This window comes from Nicotiana sylvestris, chromosome 6 (genome assembly GCF_000393655.2).
Source record: "Nicotiana sylvestris chromosome 6, ASM39365v2, whole genome shotgun sequence".
Classification (NCBI taxonomy): Eukaryota; Viridiplantae; Streptophyta; class Magnoliopsida; order Solanales; family Solanaceae; genus Nicotiana; species Nicotiana sylvestris.
The window spans coordinates 102864448-102882620 of NC_091062.1; positions in this window are offsets into that span (position 1 = coordinate 102864448).

The following is an 18173-nucleotide window of genomic DNA, read 5'->3' on the forward strand; positions in this document are numbered from 1 at the left end:
AATTCATTACTTTAAAAATGTAAGCTTTATGAGTTTGACCTTTAATGTTCTTAGTATTGAACTCATATTTTTAAAGTTAATATATATAATTTTCTGACAATTTTAATGGTTTTTTATATATAAGAATTTAATTTTTAAGAGTTTTAATATTGAACTCGTTGTATTTTTAAAGTTATGAATTTATATATATAATTTTCTTACCATTTCAATGGCTTTTTACATGTAAGTTTATGCTTTATATTAAAAAATATTGGATTCAAATGAAATCGCTATTCCTACTCTGCATCCACCTCTGCTACGTATAGTGCATGAGTGGACACGTGTAGCGAAAAAGATAAGTTCACTTTGCCGGGCGTAAAGAAAGCAGATTATGTAATATTCCTGATATCATATAAAAGAATTTCATACTGCTGCCAAGTGGAAGTACTTAGAGACTGCAGTTGTTGAGATTTTTGTGCAGAGAGTTATTCTTTGGGACAACAAATTTGGACCTTTATTTTGCAATTATCTGGAGGCGGAGGTGCATCCATTTTTCGTTTTTTTTTTTAATGTTATTTTTAAAGTTCAATCTTTGACGGGAAAAAGGAACTTACAGCTGTAATGTTAGAGGGTTAATCAAACAAATAACTGATTAGTTACCCAAAAGGATGGGTGGAGCGAATGACATTAAATTGTTACAAAATTTATCCAAATAAAGACTCACATATATCTCGCGCGTGGCGGAAAATCAATTAGTTTTGCCTTCAAGCCTATTTTTTATGCGCACTGGGAGAAATTAAAAAATAGCCAAATTTACAAGTGGTCATTCAAAAATAGCCACAGTTTCAAAAGTAACTGAAATTTAGTCACTTTTCATGTAAAGATAAATTTGAATGAAAACACTGTTCAAAATCTGAAAAAAATACTACATCATAATATACTGGAGTTCCAGTATAAACTCCAGCATATTATGCTGGAACTCCAGTCTAATATATTGGAGTTCCAGTATAATATACCAGTCTAGCATAATATACTGGAGTTTGGAGCACCGGTGCTCCAGTCTCCAGTATATTATACTGGAACCAACAAAGTATACCGATCCAACATAATATGTTGGAAGTTCATACACAGGTGCACCGAAATCCAGTATATTTATTAGAAGCCATGGCCAAAGAGATAAGAAAGTTGGCCTTAGCCAATGTCCAGAGCCAACCGTCACCAGTTTGTGATTTATGTGAAATGGGTCATCCAACGCATGAGTGTCAGGCCTTAGCTGCAGATGAAGTGGTCAATACTATAGGAAACTTTGATAGAGGCAACTACTAGAGTGGTAATAATTTCAATTCTATGGGTCAGAGGCACCCAGGATTTTCTTAGAATTCACCAAGTGGTAGCCTGAACTCATGGCAGCAAAATAACTCTAGACCCCAGGGACAAGGAGCTCCAGGCTTTCAAAATCAGTAGAGGCAGCAATATCAGCCTCTACAGTATAATCAGTCTATCATGGAATATCTAATGAAGGCTTTCATTATCAAGACAGATGAGATGCTTGAAACTTATGGATCAGCTATACAAGAACATAGTGCAACTATCAAAGAACTAGGCATGCCTTTTCGAAACCTGGAAGGACAGGTGAGGAAACTAGCTACTCTATTGTCTGAGAGGGTTCTAGGAACTCTCCCTGCTGATACTGAAAGAAATCCGAAAGAGACAATAAATGTAGTATCATTGAGGAGTGGGCACAAATTGGAGGATCCCATAGGAAAGCAAACAGATAAGCCGATTGAAAGACATGTCGAGATTGTGGAAAAACAAAAAAATGATGATAGTCAAAAAGGTGCAAGGATGGTAGATGAGGATTTGAAGAAGAAGGTGAAGATTAGATCTTAGAGAAAGAAGAAAAATGATAATGCAACAAATAATGAGACTAAAGAGAGCAAATACATGCCTGCTCTACCTTTTCCCCAGAAGCAACAAAGAGAGAAGTTAGACAAACAATTCAGACACTTTTTAGAAATGTTCAAGCATGTGCATGTGAATATACCTTTCACAAAGGTACTTTCACAGATGCTAGCTTATGCTAAATTGATGAAGCAGATATTGTCCAAGAAGCAGAAAGTAGAAGAGACATCGGTTGTCAAGCTGACATAGAATTGTAGTTCCATTTTGCAAAATAAGCTCCATAAAAAATGTGGAGATCCAGGGAGTTTACTATACCTTGCTCTTTAGGAAGTACTAAATTTCAAAAATCTTTATGTGATTCAAGTGCTTTTATTAATCTTATGCCTTTGTCTATTTTCAGAAAATTAGAGGGAGAGATTATAGAGATCAGGTCGATACCTGTGTCCTTGCAGCTGGCGGATTAGACCAGAATCATACCTTAAGGAATCGTGGAAGATGTGCTGGTTCGGGTAGACAAATTTGTGTTCTCGGTGGACTTCATTGTGGTAAACATGGAGGAGAATAGGGAGGTCCCACTGATTTTAGGAAGACCCTTCTTGGCTATGGGCAAAGTAATTTTGGATATTTAGGAAAGGGTGCTCATGCTTAGAGTGGGGGATGAAAGGCCGATCTTCAAAATGGAAGGAGAAAGGGGGGCCCTGAAAGAGCAAATTGGAAAGAATGAAACTGATAAGTGTAGGGTGTATCCAAAGAAGGTGAAAAAGAAGCTCTCATCATGGATATGTGCACTCAGTCGGGCGTGCAAAGGAGATTTCGACTTCGATTCAGACCCCGACTAAATAAATCAGGAAAGTTTCCTTTACCTCTTGTCGCGCCCCGTTTTCTCGCGAAAGCAAGTTTCGACGTGTGACTCAGCACTTAATGATTTTTAAGGTGTGTTAGGGAAACTATTTGCAAATAACTCTGTTTGACTAGTAAACGCCACCAAAGATTGGGTAAGGGCTCAAATTACCTCAAAGAGAAGGTGTTAGACACTCATCGAGGTCCGTAACTGTGGGTCCCGACCAAAATTTAGACTATGTGGATTATGTAATTAGGCTAGGTGATCAAACAAAAAAAAATATATATAAAAAAAGTCATAGAGTCTTCTTATAGCACATGAGAATTGGTACAAATCCTTAATGGTTACAAGGGTATAAATACAAGTAAAGGAAAGAAAAGAGGGGGGGGGGGAATCCAACGTTTTTTAGCCTAAAAATTATCCCATGCAACATAAATAATACTTCGCAAACTCCCTTAAGATAGGTGATTGCTCATATTATTTAGCGGGCACAAACTATCATCTCCTGCTATCCAATTACTATGTTGAATTTGTTACTTGAAGGCGCTCTAATTCAATTCTAAATTGTATCCTATGCGTGCTCTACCCGTCCCATGCCTATGGTCCAGGAGGATTTGGACCTCTATTTGGATGGTTCTAGACTTACTTAGGTTTCTCAAAAATGATAAAACTAAGCGACATGCAAAACAGATAGGATTTCACGTAAAGACAATTAAAGGTCCCAGTTAACCTCCACACATAACAACAAAAGCACGCAAGCAAATTTTTATATTACATAGTAGACAATTTCAGAATTAAGGCATATTATAGTCATGAGTCCTATAGGCATATATCCTAGATGATTTTTTTTAGCAATGCACAAGCAACAGATTTGCAGATTACAAACCTATAGGCATGATCTCTAGATTATTTGCACAATGAGGCAGTAAAACAATCCAGTATCATGAATTACCAATGCTGATTTTATAGACATGTCTCTTAGGTAGGTGACAGTGTCCTAGAGGCAGGATATTTAGTAATTGATTATTGAAATTGATTTTATAGCTTTACCTCTATAGGCATGCTATCTAAGAGAAGCAGTACAAACAATACGGAGCAGCTGGTTAAATTATCAATCTTTATAGCCATGGTATTGAGATTATCCAAAGGTATTGCCTGGTTGCATCCTATAGGCATATTATCTAAGAGTGCATAGAAGTAAGCATGCTAACAAATGAAACACCTAAGTTCTTACAAATATTCTGCCAGTGTGCGGGCATTAGGCAGGTTGAGCAGATGAAGTGTTTGAGTTTCCTATGGGCATGATATCTAAGTAAGTAAAAAATATTGCATTGCTGCACCCTACAGACATGTTATCTAGGAGTGCACAATAGTGGAAACAGGTACAACAAATACTTGAAATAACATATTTTGGCAAGTTAAGTGATGTTTGTGCGCGTAACTCCTATAGGTATGCTTTCTACACATGAAATTAAAAGCATGTAAAGCAAATAGCAGATAGACCACACAGATCCTATAGGCATGCTTTCTACCCATTTATGTGAGAATTAGAGTACCCTAACCCTTTTTACTAATTTCCCCATTTATTTTGTTTATAAATTATTACAGGCCCAGAATAATGAATACAAGTGCAAATATTACATATTGAAAGACTACAGGCCCAATAAACAGATCAGGCCCAAAAGAGAAATTACACAACCCAGGGCCATATGAGAACTCGTACCAGGATTAGAGGGAGAAACCATATATGGTAACCAATTGACAATCTTAAAGTCTATTAACAGTGATTACATAAATATATCATCATTCTTAGAAGCTAAGGGAACAAAATTGGTCAAACAAGAGGGCTTGAACATATCAACTAGGTGGACAACAAGTTTGACATAGAAGAACTAACACCATGTTGAGCAATCATTCAACAAAGGAAAGGGTATAGCATACTGCACACAGTTACACACTAAGAGGGCTTAAGAAGCAAGTCTATTAAGTTAACAAGACAAACACACACATATGCTAAGTTTCCCGAAATCAAGTTTAGCACAAGATATTAACCAAAATTGGTCAGAAAAGGCTTTAAACAAGTGAGCCTTATTCAAAATAATTATAGTAAGAGGGATATACAATTTCACATGAAGATTTCTAATATAGGAGCCTAACATGACCACAAGCAGTATAGCAACAAACTAATAGCATGGTCTACAACAAACCACAACAGTATCCTAATTCATGAGAATATATATCACTTAAGGGGAATAAGATAGGCAAACATAATTGTTACGCCCCATAATATTACGTCGATATTACGTCCCGTAATATTATATTATGATTATGTTACGTCTTGCAGTATTTTATTACGAGGACGTTACGCCTTGCGGTATTACATTACGATGATGTTATGGTTTGCAGTATTAAATTACGATGATGTTTCACCCTATAGTATTGTACGTTGAATTTGTCAGAAGGTAATTGACATCAGTCTAAGGAAAAGATTATTTGGAGATTATAAGAATTATGCTATTTCAAATAAGTAATGAGTAAATTCGTGAAGGTGAGAGGATTAGCAAATCGAAGAAAATGAATTTTGTCAAAGTTCGATATTTTGGGATAAAATACGGTCCGAGCTATAATACCCGATATATATGGACTAGTGCCATACAAGGTACTACATGATCATAATAGTAAGTTATATAAAGTGTGTTAAAAGTAAGTAGTATTTTAAGTAATTTGAGATAATCCTTAATTATGTGAATTATTGGGTAATGGAGGAATTAACTAGTTAATTAATAATAATTTAGTTGAGTAATTAAAAGTCTTGGATAAGGGTAATAAGGCAAGAACGTGGCAGCAAGTATAGCTCCAAATTGTGACTCTTAATCACAATTGCTAGGTGGCTAAATTGGAGGAATTTTGGTGGCCAAAGTCTTACAAGAGTGGGGCCCACAACCCCAATATTAAAAGACTTTTCCATATGCTTAGTTTATACATATACTTGCTTGCTAACAGATGAGTCTTAAAGAATTTGTTATCAAGGAATTTACTAACAGATGAATCTTAAAGAATTTGTTATCAAGGAATTTGCTAACAGATGAGTCTTAAAAAGTTTGTTATCAAGGAATTTGCTAACGGATGAGTCTTAAAGAATTTGTTATCAAGGAATTTTCTAAGGGATGAAAGATGAGTATCAAAGAATTTTCTTACAGATGAGAAAGCATCAAGAAAATATCATGTTCTTCAATAAGTAACGTTAGTTACTTCAAACAATTCTTGTGAGATTGTGTCTACAAAGTGAGATTTTGCAATTTTAAGGAGTATGGTGCAATCTTTCTTAACAATATCACACGGATTTTTCCCTACTTCGATCTCGCCGTTATGTGTTCTTCGCAAAAGACGTGTGTTAGAGGGATTGTTAAGAGGATTGACTCAGGTATGTTAAGGCTATCCCTTCTTTCTTTTGCCATGATCCATACGATGCAAACGAAACGTGCAAATGCACAACTTTCATAAATAACTCTATTCATAGAAATGCTAGAGATGCTTATGTTCTTGATTCTCCATGTGTCATATTATTCTATCATCTGTCCATGGATCCCAGAAAAATACGAAGTTGAAATTTTTTTACTTCATGATATTATTCAAAGGCATAATGGTCTTATGACACTCCAAGAGATTTTATTGACGTACTTCTCATGCATTGCAATCATGTATATTGACCCATGATCAGATGGTATTATATACGTGTATATATGTATATTATATGTATATGGGATATGGTAAAAGGTTACGTCATTATATACACACCACCACCTAATCAGCTGGTATATGTTGATGATTTTCCCATAGTGGCCGAGATGATGTGATGGGATGCCCTCAGAGGCTTGAAGATGTTATGAACGCATATACCCATGCATGGTATGACATTTACATGTATATGCATGACATTATAATATTAAATGATTCACAAAGTTATTCAGATATACATGTTGAGTCTTTTACTCTATTTTTCTCTCATGTCTACTAGTTACTAATTTTCATTCCTTACATACTCGGTACATTATTTGTACTGATATCCCTTTGCTTGGGGACGCTGCGTTTCATGACCGCAGATCCTTATAGACATGTCAAGAGTCCTGTAAGTAGGCTATCAGCTCAGCGGAAGGTGTTGGTGCGATCCATTTGCTTTGGAGTTGCTTCTTTGGTTAGTATGACTAGTAAATGTATTGATTGGTATGGCGGGACCCTGTCCCGACCTTTATGATATTATGTATTCTTAGAGGCTTGTATATAGATGTCATGCATATGGATACTTGTATGGCCTTGTCGGCCTATGTTTCGTGTATGTACAGAATCATGCCGGCCTTATAGGCTCGTATTACATATGTATAAGTTTGTATTCACTCATGCTTTACTCCAGTTTATTTACCTATGATAGAATGATATGAAAGATACGTTATGTTGATACTCGGTTGAGTAAGGTACCGGGTGCCCGTCGCGACCCATCGGTTTAGGGCGTGGCAAAAGTGGTATCAGAGCAGTTTTGTCCTAGGGAGTCTACAAGCCGTGCCTAGTAAAGTCTTGTTTATGGGTGTGTCATTCACCACACTTATAAGAGAAGGCTAAAGGGCATTTAGGACTATCACTCTTTCTTCTCACTCTAGATAGTGTGGTAGAGCTCAATTCTAAGAATTCTATATACGGTAGAATCGGAGGGTCCTATTTTCGGTCATACGACGCTTCGTAAGCACGTTTCCAAAAGCTCAAGGCTATGGTCGAGATTCACACCCGAGGGTCTACCGATGTCTAACCTCGGGCCAATGCAGATCGATAGCTATGGTGAAAGAGTGGGAAGTTCTCAAGGCATACAACTAAAAGCTGACCTAGTCTATTTGGCTAGTTCAAGCCCGTACTATGGCATTAATTAGCTGTACCAACCATGTATCTTGGTAATAAATGTATTTGTACTATATTGGGATTCCCCCTAATATATAAAGGGGATCCTTGTCATTTTGGAAGGGATCTGATACTCAATATTAAATATACAATAACATTCTCTCTAACATATTCCTTTGGTCTCATTACTTCTATTTATTACTTATATTCATTGTGTTCTATTTATTGTTCTTCATTTATTGCTCATTATTGGTCATAAAAGTCTTCCATCAAAGCTATCATAACTGTTAATCCTCTATCTATTGACCTCGACCGGGCGTCCGATTCGACTTCGAGGCCCCCGTACGCAAGCTCGAGGCCCCCCGTACGCAAGCTCGAGGCCCCGATCTCCAGCCATTTGGTCTGAGTATTACACTATCCATAGGCTGTTATCTCGTTTTCTAATCTCTTACTTAGTATCTATTGCCTAACAACTAGCATAAAAATAGATCACATATTTTTAGAACCAGAAAATCAAATCTAATTGTATTTACCATTTTCGAGGTAAACAGTTTGGTGCCCACCGTGGGGCTAAAAATAACAGTGATTATTTTCTTGCTGTTTTACTACATAACGCAAGTTACCTTTCACACTTTTTCTTGTCCAAGATCTTTGATTTCAGGTCAAAATGTCTAACTTAGTAAACGCACGTGAAAACAACAATCTTGAGGACCATGGAGAGAATGGTGTGGATGTTCCAGGTGTTGGTGTACCACCAAGAAACCCTGAGAATGCACCAGAACCAATTTCCGTGGACTTGGTCTCGCGCAACGCTCAACACGTCGAAATAAGCTCCCATACCAACAAGAGCATACACCAGGAGGATCAACAAGAAGCTCAAAAAACCCCAGCTCAGGAAGAACAAGGGGTTAGCCTTCAAGTCATCTTCAAAATGTTAAAAGCACAACAGTTGGCAATTGCTCAGCTACAAAGCCACCAAAAGACTCCCAGCACGGTAGCTCGGGAAAGGGCTCCCCGAGCCGAGCAGGCACCAGAAAGATCAAGCAACAATGGGTTGATAGCCGACCCCGCCATCATAAAGATGATCGAGGACCTCACAAAGGGGATCGAGTTGGGTGAGAAGAAGATAGAAACCAACGACAAGAAGGTAGAGACCTACAATTCTAGGGTCGATCAAATTTCGAGCGCACCCCCGATTATGAAAGGTGTAGATTCGAAGAAGTTTGTACAAAAGCCATTCCCACAGGAAGCAGTCCCAAAACCTATTCCAAAGAAGTTCAGAATGCCCGACCTTCCGAAGTACAATGGAACCTCGGACCCCAATGAGCACGTCACTGCTTACACTTGTGTAGTGAATGGCAACGACCTAAAGGATGACGAGATCGAGTCCGTCCTACTGAAAAAGTTTGGAGAGATGCTTTAAAAAGGGGAAATGATGTGGTATCACAACCTGGCCTCAAACTCGATAGATTCATTTGCCATGCTGGCAGATTCTTTCATAAAGGCACATGCTGGTGCCATCAAAGTAGCTACAAGGAAATCCGACGTCTTTATAATCAAGCAAAGGGAGAACGAGATGCTGTGAGAGTTCGTATCTCTCTTTCAAATAGAACGAATGGAACAATTGGAACGAATGGAACTACCACCGGTCTCCGATGATTGGGCAGTGCAGGCCTTCACTCAAGGTTTGAACGAGCGAAGCTCGGTAGCTTCGAAGCAGCTGAAGCAGAACTTAGTCAAATATCTCGCCGTGACTTGGTCGGACGTCCACAATCGATACCAATCAAAGATCAAGGTCGAAGATGACCAACTAGGAGCCCTCTCGGGCTCGGTATATCTTAGCAGGCTTTTGGCAAAGGAGTCGAAGCCGAATAAAGAGAGATACCAACCATACACCGAAGATAGAAGAAATGCCCCAAGGTGCAACATACCCTGCAATGACCGGAGGATGGATCGAGGCCAGAATCCTCGGGGACTTGTTAGAAGAGCTGGATTCGATAGGCACACAGGGCCAACGGAGGCACCCCGCTTGTCGGAATACAACTTCAATGTTGATGTTTCAAACATCGTATTCTCCATCAGTAAAATTAGAGACACCAGTTGGCCAAGGCTTGTACAATCAGATCCTTCACAAATAAACCATAACTTAGTGTGTGAATTTCACAACACGCACGACCACATGACTGAGGATTGCCGACAACTCCAAGAAGAAGTAGCCTGACTACTCAACAAAGGTCACCTCTGAGAAATCCTCAGCGACCGGGCCAAAAATCAATTCCAGGAAAGAGAGGGAACCAAGAAGAATGAAACAAATGAGCCACAACATGTCATCCACATGATCTTTTAGGAGGCATCGATGCTCCATAAGAACCCATGCTCAGAAGAACAAAAATATCCATCACCAGAGAAAAGCGAACTCAAGGTTACATACCCGAGGACGCTCTCACATTAAGTGACAAGGACATCGATACCTTGTCTCAGCCTCACAATGACACACTGGTAATCTCTTTCCTTGTAAATACATTTCAAATTAAACATGTACTTGTGAATCCCTGGTAGCTCAGCCAATATTATCAGGTCGAGGGTGGTAGAGCAGCTCGGACAGCTTGACCAAATCATGTCCTCTTCTCGAGTCCTCAATGGGTTCAACATGGCGAGCGAAACAACAAAAGGGGAAATCACCCTCCTAGTAAACGTGGGCGGTACAACCTAAAATGCCAAATTCCATGTCATCGTAGGAGACATGAGGTACAATGCCTTGTTCGGGAGGCCATGGATACACTTCATGAGAGCAGTACCATCCACCCTCCATCAAATGATGAAATTTCCGACAAAGGATGGGGTAAAAACCATCTACGGGGAGCAGCATGCGGCAAAAGAGATGTTTGCGGTGCACGATGTGGCACCAACACCAATACCTCCACCATAGAAGGACCCGATGGATAAGAAAACAGTAAGATAGCGATAACAAGCTACATTCTCGGCTACGCCTGACTAAATAAAATGAAGGACCGTACCGAGTCCTCATAACAAATGATTGAATCACATCGAGGTCCGAAGCGCCATCAACACTAAGGTATGGTCATCTCCCTTTTACATTTACAATTTATACTAACCTGAATGCAAGTATCCAATCAAAACAGCCGAAGCGCTTTCCAGCTCGAAGGCCTTAGGTTCCAAAATCATACGTTGCAATCTTTTCCTTCGACCGGGTTTTTATCCCAAGAATGGTTTTAGCGGCAAGGTTTTTAACAAGGCAACATCTATATGCTATCTAAGGAAGACTCAACAAGTATTTAAGGCTTCTTTTTCAATCAACCGCGAAAACTGGGGGGCATCCCCCTGGAAGGTCACCTCCTCGGAGAAGCCAAGATGTGCTGAGCGGGGTCTCGATAGGAAAATGATGTACCGGGCAAACAGTCGAATGAACTGTGCCTGTATAGAATAACCGAGCCCTTACCAACAAAAACATGTATACTTGTACCAAGTAATCGAAGAATACTTTCCCCTCCATCAAAGCATTTCGCATCTCTAAGGAGTTCAACATTTTTTGCAAAAATGGCTCCATAGCCAAAAACGTCCGGAACACTCGGGGATTGGCATCAAAAACTCAAAGCTAATCCCTCAATGAGGCAGCGTTAAGATTACAAAAATGGTTCCAGAAGCCAAAAACGTCCCGACCACTCGGGGACTAGCGTAAGAAACTTAATGCCACAGGACCACCGGGTCGGAAACTCCGAACTCGTAAGCCCTCAATGAAGTAATACCAAGTTATCAAGGAATGGGTCCCGAGCCAAGAAACTTTTGATGACTCGGGGACTGCCGCCAATTGCCACCCCCATTGACTTATTCAAAAATCCCGAGGCCATAAGACCCTATGTGGGCAGCCTCAGTCTCGTAAGACCTATATAAGGCAACAACAATATTTGTAAGACCTCAAGCAAGGCATGAACCACACTTGTACCAAGTGACCAAAACTGTAAGACCTCAAGCAAGGCATGAACCACACTTGTACCAAGTGACCAAAACTGTAAGACCTCAAAGACATGTAAAAATTTGTAAGCCCTTACAAAAGGCATAATCCCGATCTTAAAGTTAATGCTATATATCAAACTTGTAAGACCACTAATAAGGCATACCCTTGATATAGACGCCGAAACTACTGCACTCGGGAACTAAAAGGCTCCAGCCAAACACAATAACTACGGTCATAAGGCTGTACTAGCCAAACTAAAGCAACTCGGGGATGCCCGGTCGTCGCTATAAAATCACAGGCCTTTAATTACTTTGAAAATACTTAGAAAAGAATCAGTTAAATAGGCTACCCTCAACATAGGCAAAAGAGCTTCGACCATGTCAGCTCCAAACTATAGTCTTCGAGATACTCATCGACCGAGCCAAACCTCTCGAGGTGCTCGATCATCGCCACATAACGACTTACAATCGAGGTTTTTATCAAACCATCGAAGAGTCAGGCAAATATAATTTCAAAAGTCCTTAACGAGGGAAAAATAAAGCCTACTAGAGGTTGAACCGACCCAATGCATAAGAGCCATTGCCGCCAGCCCATACTGGAGGTCGTACTGATCCAATGTGTAAGAGCCACTGCCGCCAGCCCATACTAGAGGTCGTACCGACCCAATGTGTAAGAGCCACTGCCGCCGTCCCATATAAAAGGTCGTACCGACCAAACGCGTTAGAGCCTAAGGGCCAGCTTTAAATTCAAAAACTTAAGGGTCAAATGAGCTCGAGTCGAAACCTGACTCGGAGACTGAACCTAAAATAGTTAACTAAATATGCCTAAGAGCAAAAGCATAAGAGCTCAAAACGTTGGCTTATACTAAAAGGTCGTACCGACCAAGCACGTAAGAGCCTACGGGCTAGCCTAATGAGCCCCAGGGCCATACTATGAATGAGGATTCCTTTTAACTCGAAGACCAATTTATCTGGCTAACGACTGTCAAACATCAAGGCAAAGGGAAATGCACGAAAAATAAAACCGCGAGGTTTCCTTTTATACATATATGTGAGAGAATACAATCTTCATTTACAAAGTTCTTTGAAAGCACTATACACAAAACAAGAAAGTAAAGGCCTAATCTACGCCCCCCTCGGGGACTATGGTCCGTTGGCCTCTTTCTCGCCATCTTCGGCATTAAAGAGAAGGAACTTAGCATCATATTCTTCCGCCTTCGCCTTCTTTATATATCCCGAGAGATCGAAGCCCTTGGCATGAATTTCCTCGAGGGTTTCGCTTCGAGATTTACACCTCACATACTCCTTATTCCTACTCTCCTCGTCGAGAGCCCCCCTTAGCTCAGCACGAGCGTCGACATCATCCTTCAAATAGACATCCACCTTCTTATCAGCCTTAGTTTGGATTACTTCGGCTTCAGCCCGGGTTTCCACGACTTCGATCTTCATCTTCAGCAGCTCAGGCTCAAGCCTTGAAATCATATCCGTTCGGACCAAGCTGTTCTCATGAGCATTGCAAAGTTGCACTTCGAGGGCGGAAGCCTTGGCCAAGGCATCTTTCTTAACCGATATCTGGGTGTCCACCTGAGCCTTTAGCTCATCACGCTCGCACTTGGCTTGACCAACTTTGCCTCTAAGGCATTCCAGGCCCTCCGTATTTTTCTGCAATTGAAGTAAACAAGACATTAGCCTCAGATGGTAGAAGGAGAAACACGTACTCCCTCGAAGCAAACATTATCTGCTCCTCGAGGTAGTTTTCGTAGTTTAGACTTCGACTCGCCTCATACCGCAAGTGTGCCAACTCGTTTTCCCTTTCATCTCAAAGAAGCATGAGGGATTTCTCTGCATCCACGGCTTCTCGCAACCTGGTCTCACGATGGAGCAACTCGAACTTGATCTTGTTAAGAGCCTATGAAAGAGAAACTCTATAAGAGAGTAAGAATTACAAAACTATAAAATCAATACGAACGGCCAAAACTCACCTCAGCATAGAGCCACTGAGCTTCCTCAAAAGTTGAGGGCACATCTACTAGTCTGGATCCATCTACCCCGGTAGAACCACCCCTGGTTGGGATACGATCGCTCGATATATGTGGCCCCTGGCGTCGAATATCCCTCGAAGTGCCTTCAATGGGAGAAGAAACTAGAGGCAGAGAACCCTCGTTCCTCGAAGTACCTTCAACGGTAAAAGAAGACAGCAACGGGGGAGGGATAGTTTTTCTAAAACCATAAATCTCGGGTGCTAGGGGTTTGGTTAATACACCTTCTCTGAGCCTTTGGGCTGAACTCGTCTTGTTGTAATCACCGTTGCCCTACGAAGGCCCTTTCTGATTATTATTATTATTATTATTGTCCCTCGGCCCTAAAGCCGATGATCTTTCTTCCTCTCCTAGAGGGCACGATCTCGCCTCGAAGAACTCCACAATGCCTACGATGACGAAGTTAGTACGCGTAAAAAGAAAGTGCCTTTCAAAAAAGGAGAAAATCACATAGCATGTACCGTGGTGTTTTGCCTCCCATCTACCCTTAGACAAAGCTCGCCACTTACACTCATTATAAGTCGAGTGGGTCGCCAACCTCCCAGCCCAGTCTGTCAGATTGGGGAACTCGCATGACATCCATGAAATTGCTGCAGAAAGGGAAAGAAAGGCGCATTTACAGAGCCCACCTCTGCCATAAGCAAAACTACGAAGGCACAAGTGTACCACTTACGTGTGAAATTCCATTCCTCAGGAAAAGGAAGAAACTCCACAGGGATAGTAACAACAATCCGTATTTGGGTGAATGGCTCATCCATCCCCGATCCCCATCTTTTTCATCGTCAATAAGGAAAGGCGCGGTGGATCGGCATCGTAGGGTCAGCAGACCTCGATGGTGAAACGGCTGGTACAACCTGATAAGATGGCTAAGAGTGAATTCAAGCCTTGCTTCTTCCGCAAAGAACCTCATAATCAATACTATCCTCCAAAATGACGGATGAACCTGTACCAAGTTAACATGGTACTTTCGACATAAGTCAAGCATGACCCTATCAAGGGGGCCCATCGTAAAGGGGTACGTGTATATGTTCAGAAACCCCTCGGCATGATCCATGATACTCTCTTCCGGGGAAGGTACCCGCAATACTACCTTCTCCCCCCATCCACAATCTTTCCTCACTAACTCAAGGTGCTCCTCTCATATTAAAGTAATAAACTTCGAGGCATACTCCCAATGACCCCGAGCATTGGGAGGTTTTTCTGACGGAAAGTCCCCCTCGAAACAAAATATCCAGAGGTTGGCTTGCATGGAACCAATGGTGCACCACCAACCAGGCAGGAACCAGAGGCGGAACTCCCTTCTCTTTGCTGAGTGGACCCTGGCGTAGCAACTATGACTGTGGTAAAACTAGGGAATTGGAGCGGGAATTTGAGCAAGGTATTCAAAGTTGAAATGGTAAAGGACCTAACATCGGAAAGAAGAACTCTATAAAGTAGGATAACTACTCAAAATAGCGGAATCCTCAAAAGAGGGAAGACAACCCTATATATGGAACAAGCGCTGGTTATCCGCCTGCTTCGAAGGCCAATTAAAAATTCTGACTAAGCCATTTTTTCGCTTGGGGAAGATGTACCAGCGGGATTGCCTTGGTCGCTTCATAACCATGTCATGCAATTAACGCTGCCGTGCGACGCTTTGGGGATTAAAGGGCCCCGCATCATTACAAGCCTCGAGATGGTACCTGATCTCGAGGATTCTCCATAAAAAAAGAAGAAAGGCTCTAAGGAGCCATCAAAACCATTACAAGCCTCGAGATGGTACCTGATCTCGAAGACCTCTGTCAAGAAGAGTATATGCTCTAAGAAGCCATTAATATCATTACAAGCCTCGAGATAGTACCGGATCTCAAGGACCTCTATCAAGAAGAGGATATGCTCTAAGAAGCAATTAATATCATTACGAGCCTCGAGATGGCACCTGATCTTGAGGACCTCTGTTAAGAAAAGGATATGCTCTAAGGAGCCATTAATATCATTATAAGCCTCGAGATGGTACCTGATCTCGAGGACCTCTGTCAAAAAGAAGATAAGCTGTAAAAACCTACTCATATGGGCTTGACCTCGAGGTGGTACCCTACCCCGAGGATTTCAGCTATGGCAAGTGCGGGTTATTTACCCAATCCTCTGGCCCTCGAGCTACCTAAGACAGAGCCAACTTTCACTCAAAAACTAACAATAAAGCCTTAGGGGTGTCTTCTGCCTTTAGATCAAGTTAAACGTTCTCTCGATCTCTTTAACCTAGGGGTTATCCGAATTCGAGCGTACCCTCATTTGGGGTCTATTTATAATGCCTTGAGGCTATCTTCACTCTCAGTTCAAGACGAGTTTTTAAGTCGCCCGTGCCCAAATGAACTTTCATCCGGGGACTATCTGTAGAAGCCTAAAGGCTATTTTTATTCACAGAAGCCCGAGTGAATTATCCCTCGAGGATCATCGACGGAGTCTAAAAGGCCCAGGTTTCAAAAATGAAGGCGTCACCTTCACTCAATTCGAAGTCGTCGGTCCAAACTATCCAAGTTTGTATCAAGTCAACCCGGGCTCGGTATTCAGACCAATCAGTAGAGTCATGCACTCAGATTCTTCATAAACGTAAGTAAAAGGAAGTCCGACATAAATCAGGTACAAAGTTAAAGAAACACTTTTTCATTAATAAATGATGATTACAAAAACCCACGAAGGGTCCTTACACATGATTACAAAAGCCCACGAAGGGTCCTTACACAGAAACAGAGAAGCCAAAGAAAAAAGAAAAAAATGTATATAACAACTACAAGCCTAATCTGCTTTCGGGGGTACATCCTTGGGGGCAGTGTCTTCGAGAACCATTCCCTTAGGGCATCCTCTCTATCTTCCAAATGGTATCATCAAGATTAAATAAGAAGCGGAAAACAATGAGGAAGAAGAATAAAAAGATGAGGAAAAAGCAGTAAAAGATGAAGAAGTGACTGGATGAAAAATCTGGCGAGTATGGGTCTCGCCAGCACTACTATTGTGAAGCCACTTCTTGAGAAGTTGCACTGGTGCGGGGTGCAACAGTTAGTAGATGGCACCACCTCACGCCATGGAAGCGAGACGCCAAACCGAGTAATTAGGGGAGATGAGTAGAAGTTCGTAGTCCGCATATTCTTTAATGCGAAGATAATTTGAGATTTCTCTCTCATTACCTCAGGCCAACAACAACAACAAATTAGTACTGTCGCACCCCCTTTTTCCTCCCCCTTTTTGACAGGGAGAGGTTCGGGTTTTGACATTCACGGGGTGTAATGACTCATTTCCTTGGGTATTTGAAAAGTCGCCACCTAACGGATTATGGTGCGTTAGGGCACCTAGAGCGATTAACTCTTGGGTTGGTTTGCATTACCAGAGATTAGGGTAAGGGCTCGAAGTAACCTCGAGGGGAAGGTGTTAGGAACCCTCTTAGTCCACAACTGTGGGTCCCAGACGAACTTAGATTCACAAATTAGTCCATTACAAGTAAACAGTTAAATCAAATAGGTTGCAAGTAAAGTACGTTAGAATAACTCAAGTAGTAAGATAAAGGTTTGAACAAGTTGTAAAACAAAGGTTTAAATAAAGAAAAGATTTGGTAAAGAGGGGTCCTAGGTTGGTTATCCTATATGATCACCCCATGCAATGTCCGGTAAACACTCCTCAATGAGGGGCTACACGTGGCATTAACGCGTAGTCATCATATCCCATGTCTACCCTTCCCATCCCCTTATTGGTCATGCAAAGCGAGTGTTTGGTCAACGATTCCTATTGCATGTTGCTACCCGTCCCTTCTTAATGGTCCTGGAGGGAGTTAGGACCTCTACCTATAGGTGGTTCTAGACGTACCCCTAAGGTTTTAAAAGGCAAAAATTCTAAGGTGACAGTCAAAAGCATTTAGGACTTTCACACATAATGGGAGCAATTAAGAGGCTCAGAGTTTCCTCCTCAAACAAACAGATAAGCAACATGACTCAAGCACAGTTAAGGTCTTTTATTATTCAATGTCCTAAAGCAGGATATCTAAGTGAATATGCAGAAACAGACAAACCCCTTTTTAGACTCAGAAGTTACACCCTAGTAGTTGCCTAGGGACTCTTTTTAAAAAGCCTGTTAAGATCAGAAAACATTAAGCGATAGAGACAGTTTCGGAGAATGCAGTTTTGAAAACGCCCTAAAGGCTTGCCTACATGCGAAGTACTGATGTCTATATTAATGCAGAAACAAATAGACTCCTTTAATACCTATAGGTATGATATCTAATGAGATTGAGACAGTTTGAAAGAACTTGTTTAAGAAAATGCTTAACACTTAATAAGACCAATTTAGAAATGAACTAGGTGTAATCAAGTTGATTTATTAGACTAAATTAGATTAACAGACATAATTGCGAGTAGAGCTCCCTATAGGCATGATATCTAGGCATAATACTGATTTTAACGATTTGCAGGTGTGGCAACATATATAAACTTGTTATAACTGAATTTGGATTAGGTCCTATAGGCATGGCATCTATTATTGAACTGATTTTAAGACATGATTGTTTGGTACCTATAAGCATG